The sequence below is a fragment of the Ascaphus truei genome, chromosome 4 (assembly GCF_040206685.1).
Source record: "Ascaphus truei isolate aAscTru1 chromosome 4, aAscTru1.hap1, whole genome shotgun sequence".
In the NCBI taxonomy this organism is placed as follows: domain Eukaryota; kingdom Metazoa; phylum Chordata; class Amphibia; order Anura; family Ascaphidae; genus Ascaphus; species Ascaphus truei.
This window is the reverse complement of record NC_134486.1, coordinates 280,723,955-280,739,688: the sequence shown is the minus strand read 5'-3', so window position 1 is coordinate 280,739,688 and position 15,734 is coordinate 280,723,955.

The following is a 15,734-nucleotide window of genomic DNA, read 5'->3' as shown; positions in this document are numbered from 1 at the left end:
ACTAATCCGATTGGACACTGTATCATGTGCTCGCCCTTTTTTTTTTAGGGATGTGACGTCATCTCCAAAGGAGGTATGTCACATCCTTTAAACCCCATGGCTATATCACATGTCTTACAGCCAATGGGATTGAAGACAATCCTACTGGTTGCTGTACCATGTGAAAGGTCACATTAGTTCAAAAGGATGTGACATCACTTTAAGGGAGAGGCAGAGGCAGAAGACAGGAGCACCCAATAGTAGACAAACAGAAGAAAACCCAGAGCAGACATAAACATCAGCACACCTAGTTGACAAGGAACAGAAAGGGAGAACTCCTAAACTGTCAGGATTTTCCTGACAAAAAGAACTAAATAGCCTAAACACCAGAAGAATAAAAGAAATCAAACGCCTAAACAATCCAAACATTTAATAATAGCAAGTCCTCCAAATATATAACAAATAACTCAAAACAATAAACAGAAATGCAAAACATAACAATTAATTCAAAACAACATTTGCCAAAAAATGTTTTGCATGTCACTGTATTTATCTGTAACATAAAGGGGCACAGATAAAAACATTAGCAGTCAATGGGCAAGGAAAAAAATAAAAAAGACAAAATACAATCAATATTTTTCTTACCTTTTAGATGTCTTCAGCCTCCAAATCCCGGTATATCTGGAAGCTCTCAATCAGTGACAACACCTCCACATCAGGTAAAAAATATTCTTTCTTGAATCTTCTTTCTTGGCATCCTAGTGTAAGATTTCTTGAGCTGCTTCAAATGAACTGATTAACCAGGGTTTAAAACCCAAGTATTAACTGCCTGTTGGTGTTCCTGCTCAGCAAGAGTGGAGGGTCACAGGGGAATTGACTGTAACCGGTTGGACACAAAAGCCAGCACCAAACTCCAAGACTTGTTTCAAGAGGGACTTGCCTGAGAACAGCAGGGACCCCAAAGCCCCGCACTACAGAAAATCTTGCAAAATAAACAGGGCAGGGGTTGATCAGAGGAACTTCCTGGGAGCAGCAGGATTGCAAAGCTGGCAACTCAAGATTGCTTGGTAAAACGGGAGATGCTAGACCAGCACTTTCAGATAAGGACTTTTATATTGTCCCCAGATGTATACTATGTGTTTTTAGACTGGTAACTGGCCTAGCTAGCCAGTTGGTTAGTTAGGCCATGTCCTTTGTAGTAAGTCTCCCCAAGGTGGAGTAAGTTTTCTTTTTATGCTGTATTTTGGCTTAAAGGGACGGTGTACCAAATATTAATTGTTTGCTTGTGTTATAAACAAACCCCAGGGGGCTTGTTTATCCACAAGTACTGGTGTGGCTTTTTTACTGACCTTGCCTACAGCCTACGCATCTCCGCCACAAGCACCCATGAGTACAGCATGTTACAATTTTAAATAAAAACACTTGCCTAACAGTAAACCTCAGCCATTTCCATTTGCACAACTGTAGGGATGGTTTCACAGGCTTATACTCTTATGCTGGGGCTACTACTGCAGCTAGGAAACCTAGAATCTGGAGCCAAACATTTAATGATGAGGAGCTGGAGATACTCATTCAAGAAGTTGTGACTATCAACTCTAAATTATTGTGGGCTTCTGTATGTGCTAGAGAACTGCAGAAAAGCAGCATATTCTGGGACACATTCTGGGTACATTAATGCTCTGGGCAATATTATCCGGTCCATAGAGATGCTGAAAAATCAATGGGTGGACAGTAAGGCCAAGGTTAAAAAGAAAATGGTTGTTCATGCAGCTGTGGGCAAGAGGACAGGAGGAGGCTTGCCTGAGCCACTGCACCTCACCAGGATGAAGGAACAGGTCTGCTCAGTTATCTCCCATTCACTGGTAGTGGGACTACCTTGCTTTGTGGACTCGAGAGAGACCTGGTAAGTGACAATATAGTACTTTTATAATACCCTATATATCAATCTCATACATAGATGTCACTTAAGACACCTTCTTGAACATCCAAACAAACATTGCTATCATTTTTGCAGTGCACTCACAAATACCTGCGAGAAGTACTGTACAGTACTTAGCTAAATAATGTACAAGTATGTGACATGCTTACATGTGTACCCTCATAAAACCTATGTCCCTCAAATCATTGTCCTGGATAAATGCATTCCAGACTTATTATGTTAGCCATAGCATCATGTTTGAAACAACCACATTTAAAGTACTTTATGTAACTTATTGGCCAGAACATACGTGAAAATTAGATGGCAGTCTAAATGATATAGCAAAATTAAAAGGCTTATAAACTATAGTGTGTCTCAGCTGTCATTCATGTGCATGTGAGTAAAAGCCTTCTAAAGTTTAGCAAAAGTGTGTGGATTAGGGCCTCTTTATATTTTACTGCTAACATGTCGTATAATTGAAGAGATGTTTAAAAAGACTATTTGGTCTAAGAAAATCAATCCTAATGTGCTTGCATGTTCACAAGTTTATTATGAATATCTATGATATTTTTCATGGTCATCTTACTGTCAGGATTGGCTTAGGCCCCACCTCCTGGATGCATCCCACGGTGCCGACACCACCCACGCACACATGCCACGCAACGCAAAACCCAGGAGGGACGGGCATCAATCTCTGCCCCCTTTTGACACACCCGCTGGTGATACGGGGAGGGGGGGCGCGTCGCACGCGTGCACACCGTGCTGTTGATAATAGAATCAACATCAGCTGCTCCTCACCTGCTGCATATTCCCTGCCCTCCTATCAGCACTCAACTTACGTTTGATGACCTCACTCTCTGCAGCCTCCCTGTTTTCCTATTTGCCTCTTTCCCTCTCTCCCATGGGAAATTCAATTTCAAATTAATCTATATATTTATATAGAGAGCAACATTTATATTGTCTAATTTGCAAAGAAAAAAACATTTTTGCAGCTGATTGTATATATAATACTGTATGTACAGCTTAACCTTGTTATAGCGCGATCCGTTATAGCGCGAATCCGCTTAAAATGCGGTATTAACGTGGCTCTGTTTTAAAATGAAATGTTTTTTGTTTTTTTGGGGGGTGGCAAAATTATGACAAAACATTAACAAAAGCTTTGCTGCCTAGGTAATACTGTAGTAGCACAATCCAGACGAGGAAAAGCGGAGCACTATGAGAACAAGTGAAAAGGGGGCTACGAACCTGGTGTTGATAAAAATATCCTTTTGTCAACTCGTTGACAAAGCGCTGATGCGCGAAACACGTCCGAGCTGCACATGTATCTTCCTCTGATGTCGCTGGATCAATAAAGGTTATTTTTTATCAACACCATGTTCGTAGCCCCCTTTTCACTTGTTCTCATAGTGCTCCGCTTTTCCTCGTCTGGATTGTGCTGCCTATTCATCCCCTTCAGCGTGATGCACATGGATTAAGCTGGAAAGTCTGCACATCACACCTGCTGTGAGTACATCTACATTCCTTCAGTTGGAGAGACTGTGTATTAGAAGTGTGCGACTCTAGGGAGTTAGTCCAGGACTTTTGATAGGATAGTGTGTTCATATACATTCTATTCCTGTCTATATCCATGACACATGGATCATTGACTCCCCACCTTTGAGTTCATATATTAACACTTAAATGCACACTACCTGTATTTAAAATATAACTTTTAATACTAAATACTTAAAACATATATTACCGAAAAAGTGGTGTAATAAGCAATAAAAATAAATTAAATAATATGACATATGCACCAAGAAACACCTCTCATATATAAGTCTCCAGTATATGATTCCAACTAAAGTCTTAGAGGCTAGAAAAGGTGCAACCAGCCATGGTGAGCAATAAAGCCCACCATTTTAAATCACTAGCCCAATAGATGAATCAACAAAGTCAGCAGCAGGGATTGAACACTAAATGCCCATAGATAGATGGTAAATCCAAATATTTGTAACAATGTATCCGTGGAGCCATTCCCTCTCTGCTACATTGTTTTTAGATTTATGGCTAGGCTAGGAAATATGCTGGAAAACACTGTGTTAAAACAGCCCCATAACGGGGGCTGATGATATAATCACGTGCCCAACGCATGTTTCCCTCCTATTACAGTACATAGCTTCGTCAGGGACAATTTTGCACAGGAGGAGGAGCGAACGCTATTTAAACACTGGCGTTGCTATAGAAATAGTGACGTCACGCCGCTGCAGCGCATGCGCAGAAGAGCGCACGCGCAACTGCTAATATACATCATATAGTATATCAATTACCTTTAAATAATGTCCTTAATAGCTCCCACTGGGTTACTCTGGGACCTGATCATCACACTCAAAGCCGCAATGTAAAAACAACAAACAAAACAGAACCGATCGCAGACACTTTATCCAATTGTTCGAATGAATTGATGACACTCTTAATAGAACATGAGAAAGCTCGTCTAGATATAACAAATAAAGATCTAGACATCAGTCTTAAGGCTATCACTAAGTTTAGGAATTTGAGGAGATGGAGCGTCAGTTAGAAATAAACATGGAGAAATTTAAGAGAGAATTAAAGGAAAGGAAACACACAAAGTTTCTTCGAGACAGCAATGATTATGAACTGTTTATAGATGTATGTATGTCTTTATTTGTATAGCGCCATAAAATGTACATAGCGCTTCACAGTAGATTTCCCGTAAGATCTAGGAGAAGGGGAAATTTTTCTGAATATTCTTCATCTGTGACAGATATGTCTGAGGGTGAAAAATCAGGCCCTAGACCACAAGGCCAATCTAGAGGCCGTGGTAGGAAGAATTCTAAAGGTAATAAGGTGGGTTTTTTAGCACAGGCCCAGCAAAACGCAAAACCCGCAGGGGAAAAAAGAACATTAAGGGGAAACAAAAATCCTCCGGCCCCCACCTAAGTGATATTGCTAGCAGTGCTACAGATGCTTTGCAAATCTATAATCTCTCTAGCCATCTTTTTAGTGAAGAACAACTTACTCTGTTAAAAAAGAGACTCTCCTTTTCACCTACCTCTGACTTCAATTTGTTCGAATGGGTGAAAGACCTAAACCTTTTTGGTAGAAAATTATTATTACATAAGTTTCATTCCAAAAGGGCTAATGATAATGAGCTCACCGCTGGATTAAGTGCACAAGACAAACAAAATCTTGATGATTTAATACATCTGTTGGAACAAAATATCTCGACTGATACTGACATCACCGGTCCTTTTACTCACCTAAAAAATAAAAGTCATTTCACCCCTCCTATGAACATTTGCCCAGCAGTTCAGTTATTCATTTCTTGTGTTACAAGGGATTTAGAAGCTGAACCAGAACATTTCAGATCAACCAATAACCTCACTCTTGAGGAAAGGATTACAAGAACTTATGTGCGAGAAATCTTTTGTTATCAAGCCATCCGATAAGGGTGGCAATATTGTGATCCAGGAAACTGATGCATACGTGAAAGAAAATAAGAGACTATTAAGTGATAAAGATTGCTACGAGATCTTGGAGAATAGTCCAACTTCTAAATATAAACAGGATTTAATGATCATTCGACAAGAAGCCCTTGATAGGGATATGATAAGCAGACAAGAATATGACTTTATGTACCCAAAATCTCCAACAGTGGTGACATTCTACACTTTGCCTAAAGTACATACAAGATTAAAGTCCCCTCCGGGTCGCCCTATCGTTTCAGGGAATAACTGCTTATCTGAAGGGAGCAGCATTTATTTGGATAACGTCCTTAGAGACTTTGTTACCAGTTTACCGTCTTACGTGCAAGACACAAAGGACACTCTCAAAAAACTTAATGGTGTTAACATTTCCACAGAGACCATTCTCGTTAGTTTAGATGTCGAATCTTTATATACTTCGATTATCCACGAGAATGGTCTGAATGCTGCAAATCACTTCCTTATAACCAGGGACTGTAGATTTAATAGACACACTGCGTTCATTTTGGACCTACTCCGTTTTGTGCTTACCCACAATTATTTTGTTTTTGATGGTACCTATTACCACCAGACCAAGGGTACAGCAATGGGGACAGCATGTGCTCCTACATATGTGAACCTGTACCTGGGCTGGTGGGAATATGTCCATGTTTTTAATGAGGAACTATCTATGTATACTGACCATATCCTACATAGATGATATCCTTCTATTATGGGACGGTCCCCAAAATTGTTTGCTTGAGTGTGTGGAACGTATTAATAGCAATACGTTGAATTTGAGACTAACAACCGTACTAATTACCATGTCAATCACCTTCCTTGATTTGGATATATATGTTGACGGTGACAGGAACATCCAAACTAAAGTCTTTAGGAAGAGTAAGGCTACTAATAGTTTATTATTGGCACAAAGCCAACATCCTGCCAGTCCCATTTCTGGTATCCCTACTGGTCAATACCTTCATTTACGTAGGAATTGTTCCACAACTCAGCAATTCATTTCACAGTCTAAAGAACTACGTGATTGGTTCCTTAGTCGTGGGTATAAAATGAAAACACTCAATAGAGCCTATCACAGAGCATTGCATAGTGATAGAGACTCCCTTTTGTCCTCCAATACACCTAAAAGGAAGGATAACATTATAAGATGTATTGGTACCTATAACAAAAGATGGTGGGCAATTAAAAGAATATTTGTCCGACATTGGCACCTCCTCCTATCCGATGTTGATCTGGTCAAGGTTATCGGCCCAAGACGTAATATCACAAGTAGGAGATCGAAAAGTACAAAGTACCCCCCCTACTCACAAAGTACCCCCCTCCTTACACAGTACCCCCCCTCCTCACAAAGTACCCCCCTTCCTCACACAGTACCCCCTCCTCACACAAGGTGCTCTGTGGGCACTCTGTGCACTGGCTGTTCGGGGTGTGCGCTCTGTGCAGGCTCGGTGCGAGCTGCGGGCTGTGGGTTTTGTGCATGTTTTGTGCGCTCTGTGTGTGCTCTGTGAGTGTGCTGTGTGCGCGCTCTGTTTGCTGTGGGCGCTCTGTTTACTGTGGGCTGCCTGTTCACCCTGCTCCTCCGTGGTTTCGGCGTCAAATGACCCCGCGGGGTCATTTGACGTCACGTCGGCATGGCAACGTGACCCCGCGGGGTCATTTGACGCCAGTAACCATGGAGACGCACTAAATGTGGAACATAAACATTACATGTAAGTATTAAAAAGATTACAAATAATTAACATTTGAACAATAAGCAACACAAATGCAGTGTTAACATATAATACAACATAAACTATAATAAAAAAAACATTGTAATAAAGTGAAACCTAAAGAAACCTCTGACCCTCTCTGCTCAGGGATATCTCTACAACACTCTGTCCTGCCTGAGAGCTAGTAAAATACTGCACTCAGGTACTTAAGCCTTCCATATCAGTTGTTAAAAGCCGCAGGTTTTCTACACTAGGAAAAGGCATACTGAAGACCCCTGGCAGATAGAAATGGCGGAAACTTCAACCAAACGTAAGAAGTTAACGGTACAAGAAAAAATTGCTGCTCTTGATAGAATAAAATCTGGAGTCAAGCAAACCAAAGTGTTTAGAGACCTAGGACTGAATGAGTCTACAGTTCGCGGATGGAAAAAGGAGGAGGAGAAACTTCATGATGCAGTTAAGTCCAGAAACAGACAATGGACTGAAACGTAATCGTTTGCATGAACCTAAAGACAGCCAGTTGGATAAAGCTGTTTTTCAGTAGTTTGTCCAAGAAAGATCCAAAGGCACGCCTCTGTCTGGACCCCATCTGCAAACGCAAGCCAAAAATTTTCACAACCAACTTCACGGCAAGTAGTGGATGGCTAAATTGCTTTAAAAGGCGACATGGAATAAGAAAAACCGCTATATCAGGAGAGATACATTCAGCTGATGATGAAGCTGCATGCTCGTACCCTGCTTCAGAAGATAATTGAAGATGGTGGCTGTACCGTAGAACAGGTTAATAACTGCAATGAGACTGGACTGTGTTTCAAAATGTTACTGAATACCACTCTGGCCTGTAAGAATGACGAACAGCGTAAACAAGGATTTAAACAAATGAAAGACAGAGTGACTGTACTTTTTTGTGTGAACCAAACTGGATATCACAAACTGAAGCCACTTTGTATTGGAAAGTTTGAATCACCACGGTGCTTCCACCATGTGAATATGGGTACTACTGCACCGACACACTTTATTCGAGCAAATACCCAGTATGTACCTGGCAGATACCTGGAATGCGCCGCTCCTCACCTCTGACAAGCCCCGTTGCGTTTGCCTTCCCAGCCTGGGTTCATGCCTGGCTGACGGGCGGCTGATCTGTTAAATGATAATGATTAGGATTTAATAGGCTGCAATGCTTCGCGTGTCTACCAGATGGCATAAATTCATGAATTGTAATGCAGAATATATATATATACTGTGCAGTATTGCAGCCAGCGGGAATTAAATGCTTCAATCCCTGCATGGAAAATACCTCAATGCACTCGGGCAGAAAACAGTCACAAACCTCAATACACCCGGGTATACCCGAATTCGTGGGACTAGCCGAGCTCGAATAAAGTGTGTCGCCAGTGTATGCCTTTTTCGTATGACTTTATTAAAAATGCATGGATGACTGCCAGCATTTTCGAAAAGTGGCTTCATCATTAGTTCATACCAAAGGTTCATAAACACGGCAACAAACGTCGGATACCAAAGCTTTGTTGTTACTTGATAACTGCCCTGCCCATCCGCCGGCCGATAGCCTAATAAGCCAAGATGGAAAAATACGTGTCAGCTACTTGCCCAAGAACACCACATCCAAAATACAGTCACTGGATCAAGGCATTATAGCAACCTTCAAGATGAACTTTCGATAAACGCTGATACAGCGAAAAATCACAAGTGATGATTCAGTTACTAAATTTTTAAAGAAAATGAACCTAAAATAAAAGTGTTATACATTGGTGGTGAAGCCTGGAAAGCAATCACACAAATGTGCTTTTCGAAATGTTGGCAAAACATAACAGGTGCAAGTCTGGTACCGTCAATCTTTGAAGTAGCCAGTGACAGTGAAGAAGATGATGGCTTTGAGGGGTTTACGGAGGAAGAAGTTGCCGCCGCAGCCAATCTCTTATTTGCAAGCTATATTAATGAAAGCCTCACAGAAATTGAAATAGCCAATGCAGAAAGAGTACTGGAACCGTTCGTTGATACGGAAAGTGGGGCCACGATTGAATCTTGGGTAGATAAGGACAGCAGCTGTCCTACCAATGAGCATACAGTATGACTGACTCTGAAATAATCCAAAACCTTAGTAGTGTAAATAAAGTTTTGGATGCAACCAAAGACGATGAGGACGAGGAACCAGAGCCACCACCTAAGATTGCAGAGGCACTCGCAGGATTGCAAACAGGACTTAAATTTCTTGAGACAGAAAACATAGATTCCGTTACAATTTTGCAATTAAAACAAATTATTGAAATCGTTAAAAAGAAGAAAAAGATGCACTGAAACAGACAACCCTTGATAGTTTTTTTAAATTGTAATCTCAAGCTCTTTTGATTATGTACAGTATGTTTTTTGTAGTACAGTTGTTAAATGAACACGGAAGTGCATTACACTGTTTTCACTTTACTTAAGAATTACAGCCCCAAAGTTAATGTTAAAACAGCAATGTAACTGGAATGTTACACGTATAAAAGCAGTTGCGAGTTCAGTACTGTATCTACAGTATGTGTTATTGTGTGTGGAGCAAAATGTTCTTTAACGTGCAGTACTTTATTTATGAGTAATGTACAATACGATAATTGGTGTTTTAAATACAGTACTTTATTGTAGAATGCATCAATAAAGTGTTAACCAATACAACTGTGCATTGTTTCTGTATTTTTATGCTATTGCTGTGGTTTTAAACACACACTGACACACTGTCACACACACTCACACTGTCACACACACACACACACACACACACACACACACACACACACACACACACACACACACACACACACACACACACACACACACACACACACTCACACACACACACACACACACACACTGTCGCACACACTGACACACTGTCACACACACTGCACACACACTGCCACACTGACACAATGTCACACACACACACACTGTCACACACACTGTCACACACACTGTCACACACACTGACACACTGTCACACACACTGTCACACAGTCACACAAACTGCCACAATGTCACACACACACACACACACACTGACACACACTGTCACACACACTGACACACAGTCACACACACTGACACACTGTCATACACACACTGTCACACACACACTGTCACACACACACACACACACACACACACACACACACACACACACACACACACACACACACACACACACACACACACACACACACACACACACACACACACACACACACACACACACACACTGACACACACACACACACACACTGACACACACACACACACACACACACACACACACACACACACACACACACACTGACACACACACTGACACACACACACTGACACACTGTCATACACACACACACACTGACACACTGACACACTGACAAACACACTGACACACTGTCACACACACACTGACACACTGTCACACACATACTGTCACACACACACACACACACACACACTGTCACACACAATGACACACTGTCACAGACACACTAACACACACACACACACACACTTTGTCACAGTCTCACACACTCAAACACACACACACAAAGACACACGGTCTCTTTAAGGGAGCTGGCTCTCGCAAGACGGAAGCTGAAGCAGGAAGCTGAAACTGAAGCAGGGAGAAGAAAGAGCTGCCAGATGCCGGGTAAGTGCTGCATGCAGTAGCCGCTGCCCCACCGGGTCTGGGAACACTGGGAGAGTTATCCCAGCTCTCCCCCTCCATTGGACGCGTTACCACTGATGCGGTGGCCATTTTTTTTTGTGGCGGACATTTTTTTCCGCGACCCCTTTTATAATGCGGTAGTATTGGGTGGCCCCCGAGGGCCGCGTTATAACGGGGTTGAGCTGTATATGTTTTTTTTCATTGTGGATTTTGTGGGTATGCTAACCTTTTTTAAATAATGAAGCCTTCCATCTACATATTACTAAATTAATAACTGCTTATCAATATAATTACTAATAATGACAAAAGAAGATAATTTAGCTACTCACTTAATGAAATCATGTTAGTGTGAGAAAATTATTTAATGCATAAAAAATCCTTAATTAGGAGTCGACGCATCATTTAATAATGAGTTTCAGCTCAATAACTTGATAAGGTTTTCTATCTTATCTTTTATGGTTTGCTTGAGTAAATAATTTAAATTGCTGATATTCATAAACCTTTCCTGCAGCCTTAATTTAATTCAATATTCTTATAAATTATTGACTTTAATTGCTATATTTTTTTTATTTGTTCATCAAAATACCTCCTATATACAGCTGATGTTTTAGATGCTGAACTTATTAATATTTTGTCTCTTAACATCCATGAATGTCTTTTCTTAAATGTTTTGTCACTTGGTAAAGCAGTTTTTCTCACTGCTCATAGGAGGAGTTCGTTTCTAGCCACAATATTACAATGTGACAAATCAGTGTATAATTCTATGTTTCCCATTTCCCATCTTTTTTGTTTGCCAGATCAGATATTATTTTAACTCCTGTACCCAATAGTGTAACATCAATTGTAAGCAGAGGTGAAAGTACTGTAGGCAGATATGATGCAGTACCAGTGAAATAATAAGTGCCGGAACTAAGTATCGGTTTCAATAATTGGGACTGTCTCCCTGCCTCTTCCTCTCTCTCTCCCTGCCTCTGCCTCTTTCTCCCCCTGCTCTCGCTGCTCAGCACACTGTATCTCCTCACGGAGTCGGCTTTAGTCAGTAACGTAGGATACCCTAATATGGATATGCATATATATGAATATGCTTTATTATGGCATCTACGTCACTTACTGGAGTCGGCTCTGTAAATGGGGAGACACACGGAAAGGCACCAAGGCGCAGAGAGAGGCACACGCCCACAGAGAGGCAGATGCACGCAGAGAGGCATGGAGAAAGGCAAAGGCATGGAGAGAGGCAGAGAAAGAGGCACGGGTTATTTTGCTTCCAACTATTGGGGGGGGGGGTATTGTAGGGGGTATTATCTTGTGTGTACTGTGGGGTATGCTTGTGGGAGGTATTATACTGTACAGTATGTTTTGTGGGGGTATTATATTGTGCAGGATATATTGTGGGGGTATTCTATTGTGGGCATTGTGGGAGGTATTATATTTTGGGAGGGTTATTGTAATTTGTGTTGTATGGGGGTATTATTGTGTGGGGGTATTGTGCGGGGTATTATATTGTGTGTATTGTGGGGGGTATTATATTGAATATTATATTGAATATTGTGGGGAGTATTATTGAGGAGGGGGTAATTAATTAGTGTGTGTGTGTGTGTGTGTGAGTGTGAGTGTGTGTGTGTGTGTGTGTGTGTGTGTGTGTGTGTGTGTGTGTGTGTGTGTGTGTGTGTGTGTGTGTGTGTGTGTGTGTGTGTGTGTGTGATAGAGAAAGGGGGGAAGTGAGAGGGGGAGATGGGTGAGGGGAATAGTTAGTGAGAAGAGGGTGAATTAGGAAGAGAGGCGGGAAGAGTAAGAGACAAAGGGGGGGGGAGAAATACATGGGGAAGGGGCTCGCAAGGCGACCCTGATGAGGAGCTCTCTTTCTATATGATTGTGTGTCTTTGGCGCGCAGGCCATGTAACATACAGGTCAACATGACACCATCTCCAGCAGGCTGGTGCCAGACATATATTCTGTGGTCAGTTATATATGTTCAGTAGTATGGATCTATTTACATGTGGGGTGTTATTGGTATAAATTAGAAAAATATTTAAAGTTGAAACAAAGAATCATTGATTTTATTTGTATTCGACAATTTATTTATTTATTTATTTATAAAATATTTTACCAGGAAGTAATACATTGAGAGTTACCTCTCGTTTTCAAGTATGTCGTGGGCACAGAGAAAAACAAATAATACATGGTTACAAGTACAGTAACATAAATGAACAAGGTATACATTATATACAAGACATTGCGTGCACAGTTAAAGAAAATATATATTATGAGCGTATGAAACAGTTACAGACCAGATTAAAGTGTGAGACAGCCTTAGGTTTGAAAGAACTTAAGCTGGTGGTGGATATGAGAGTCTCTGGTAGGTTGTTCCAGTTTTGGGGTGCACGGAAGGAGAAGGAGGAACGTCTGGATACTTTGTTGAGCCTTGGGCGCATGAATAGTCTTTTGGAGTCTGATCTCAGGTGATAGGTGCTGCATGTGGTAGGGGTGAGGAGCTTGTTCAGGTAGCTGGGTAGCTTGCCCAGAAAGTATTTGGGGGTGAGACAGGAAAGATGAACTTTGCGCCTAGACTCTAGTGATGACCAATCTAGTTCTTTGAGAATTTCGCAGTGATGTGTGTTGTAGTTGCATTGGAGAATAAAAAGACAAATTGAATTGTAGAGGGTGTCAAGTTTGCTAAGGTGCGTTTGAGGAGCCGAGCCATATACTATGTGTCCATAGTCAATAATAGGCATTAGCATCTGCTGTGCGATACGCTTTCTGACCAGGAGACTTAGGGAGGATTTGTTCCTGTAAAGTACCCCTAGTTTGGCATAGGTCTTGGTTGTCAGGGTATCAATGTGCATCCCGAATGTTAAGTGGGAGTCAAACCATAAGCCCAGGTATTTAAAACTAGTGACAGGTGTTAGGGTGGTGTTAGCGTTGGTTCTAATCAGGAGCTCAGTCACTGGAAGCTTTACAAATTTAGTCTTGGTCCCAAATACCATTGTTACAGTCTTGTCAGTGTTTAAAAACAGTTTGTTTTGGGAAATCCAGTTTTCGAGTCTCAAAAAGTCAGACTGAAGTATGTGTTGAAGGTCAGAGAGGCTATGGCTGTGTGCATACAGGATTGTGTCATCTGCATACATGTGTATTGAGGCTTCCTTACAAGCTGTGGGAAGATCATTAATGACAATAGAAGGGCCGTTCAAAATGTCCGTGCAACAATCGATAAAAAAATGTTAAAACGGAAAACAGAAGATGCATGTGATTCAAGAGGGACCTCCAAAAAAGTGAAGATTCAGTTACTGATAATGCACAAAGTCACAGAAAAGTCAAATTTGCAGCTTGAAGAAAACGAAGAAAATTCTACAGTATCACGGAATGAGTCTACTGATGAAAGTATTATCTGGCTGTATGGTCAAGTACTCAATTGGAGGAATTTCAAAAGAAAAATAATTGGCTGTTTGCCTTTAATGGAAAGCTAGGTTGTAAAACGTGTAGAGATGTTTCCAATTTAAAAGTTTTCTTTGCAAGAGGTGTGAATATTGCTTCTCAATGGGCTGAATTTCAAGTAACATCTTATAAAAAAGACAAGAAAATGGAGCTCTCACACTTCGGAAAAGAATAAATGAACACACAAAGTCAATTGCTCACACTGAAGCCACAAACATTTTAGAAACGGCTAAGAGATGTTTTGCTAAACATTAATGCAAAGAGTGATGAAAAGCATTTGAGACCACTGCTCGGGTGTTTAGACCAGCCTGTTATATTGCGAAAATGAATTGGCCTCATTCATGAATCGGCCTTAAAACAAATGGAATTGAGATGGGGCGATTACTTCACAGCAGACACATTGGTGCTGATATCATACAACATGTTTCTGTAGAAATGAAAAAATATATATATATATATATCACAAATAATTAACACCAAATCCAAGATCACAATATTAGTTTATGAATCTACCACACTTGATGCAAAATCAGCTCTCATCATTTTTATAAAAACGAGTGTTGACGGTATTATAAATCCCACAGTATTTCCACTGGATTTGATAGAATTAGACAATTTATCAACTGAAAATATTAAGCAAGATATAGTTAAATGTTTGTTACACTATGTATTTACTACCGAATTACTGACTTGAGGTCTTTATTAATTTTGTAGTGATGATGCAAATTTCATGCTCGAAGTTAAAGCTGGGGTGTGAAAACTGCTTCAAAAAGACTTTCCAAATATTCTATTGCATTGTCTTAATCACAGACTAGAATTAGCAGTGACATTGGATGTTACTAGGGGTACAAATGATTTCATGGCATTTTTGGGCAGCTTATATTCACTTTACAGCCAGTTACTGTACCAAAAAATGAACATGAACTCAAAACATGGGCCAACGAACTGGATATTGTACAAAAACCAATCGGCAGAGCTTTCAATTTACAATGGGTACAGTGTCCAGATATTTCGGGGAGCGCAGGTACATGAAAAAGACAAAGCATATATACAATAGTGCAATATGTCTGTGATCAGAAATAAAGTATTTATTTTCTTCAAAATCTAGTAAATTGTGTACTCACAGATTTTTGACGGGTATTTCATCAAATTGATTAACTGCTGTGAGTGTGTTTTTCCATATATTTTTTAGTATAAATTTTCTTATCAGATCGCACTATGGTCGGTTCTCTTGTTTCATTCCATTAAGGTGAACATATCTGTGGAGGCGTTTGGCACAGCGCCACAAAGATACCTTTACACACACATACCAGTGAAAAATCTATGAGTACACAATTCACCAGATATTAAGAAAATAAATACTTTATTTCAGATCATAGACATGTTGCACTATTGTATATAGTGTATGCTTTGTCTTTTTCATGTACCTGTGCTCCCCGAAATATCTGGACATCTATAACATTCACGGATTGAGAAAAGCAATCCGAAATTAGGGTTTGAACTGCAAATTTACA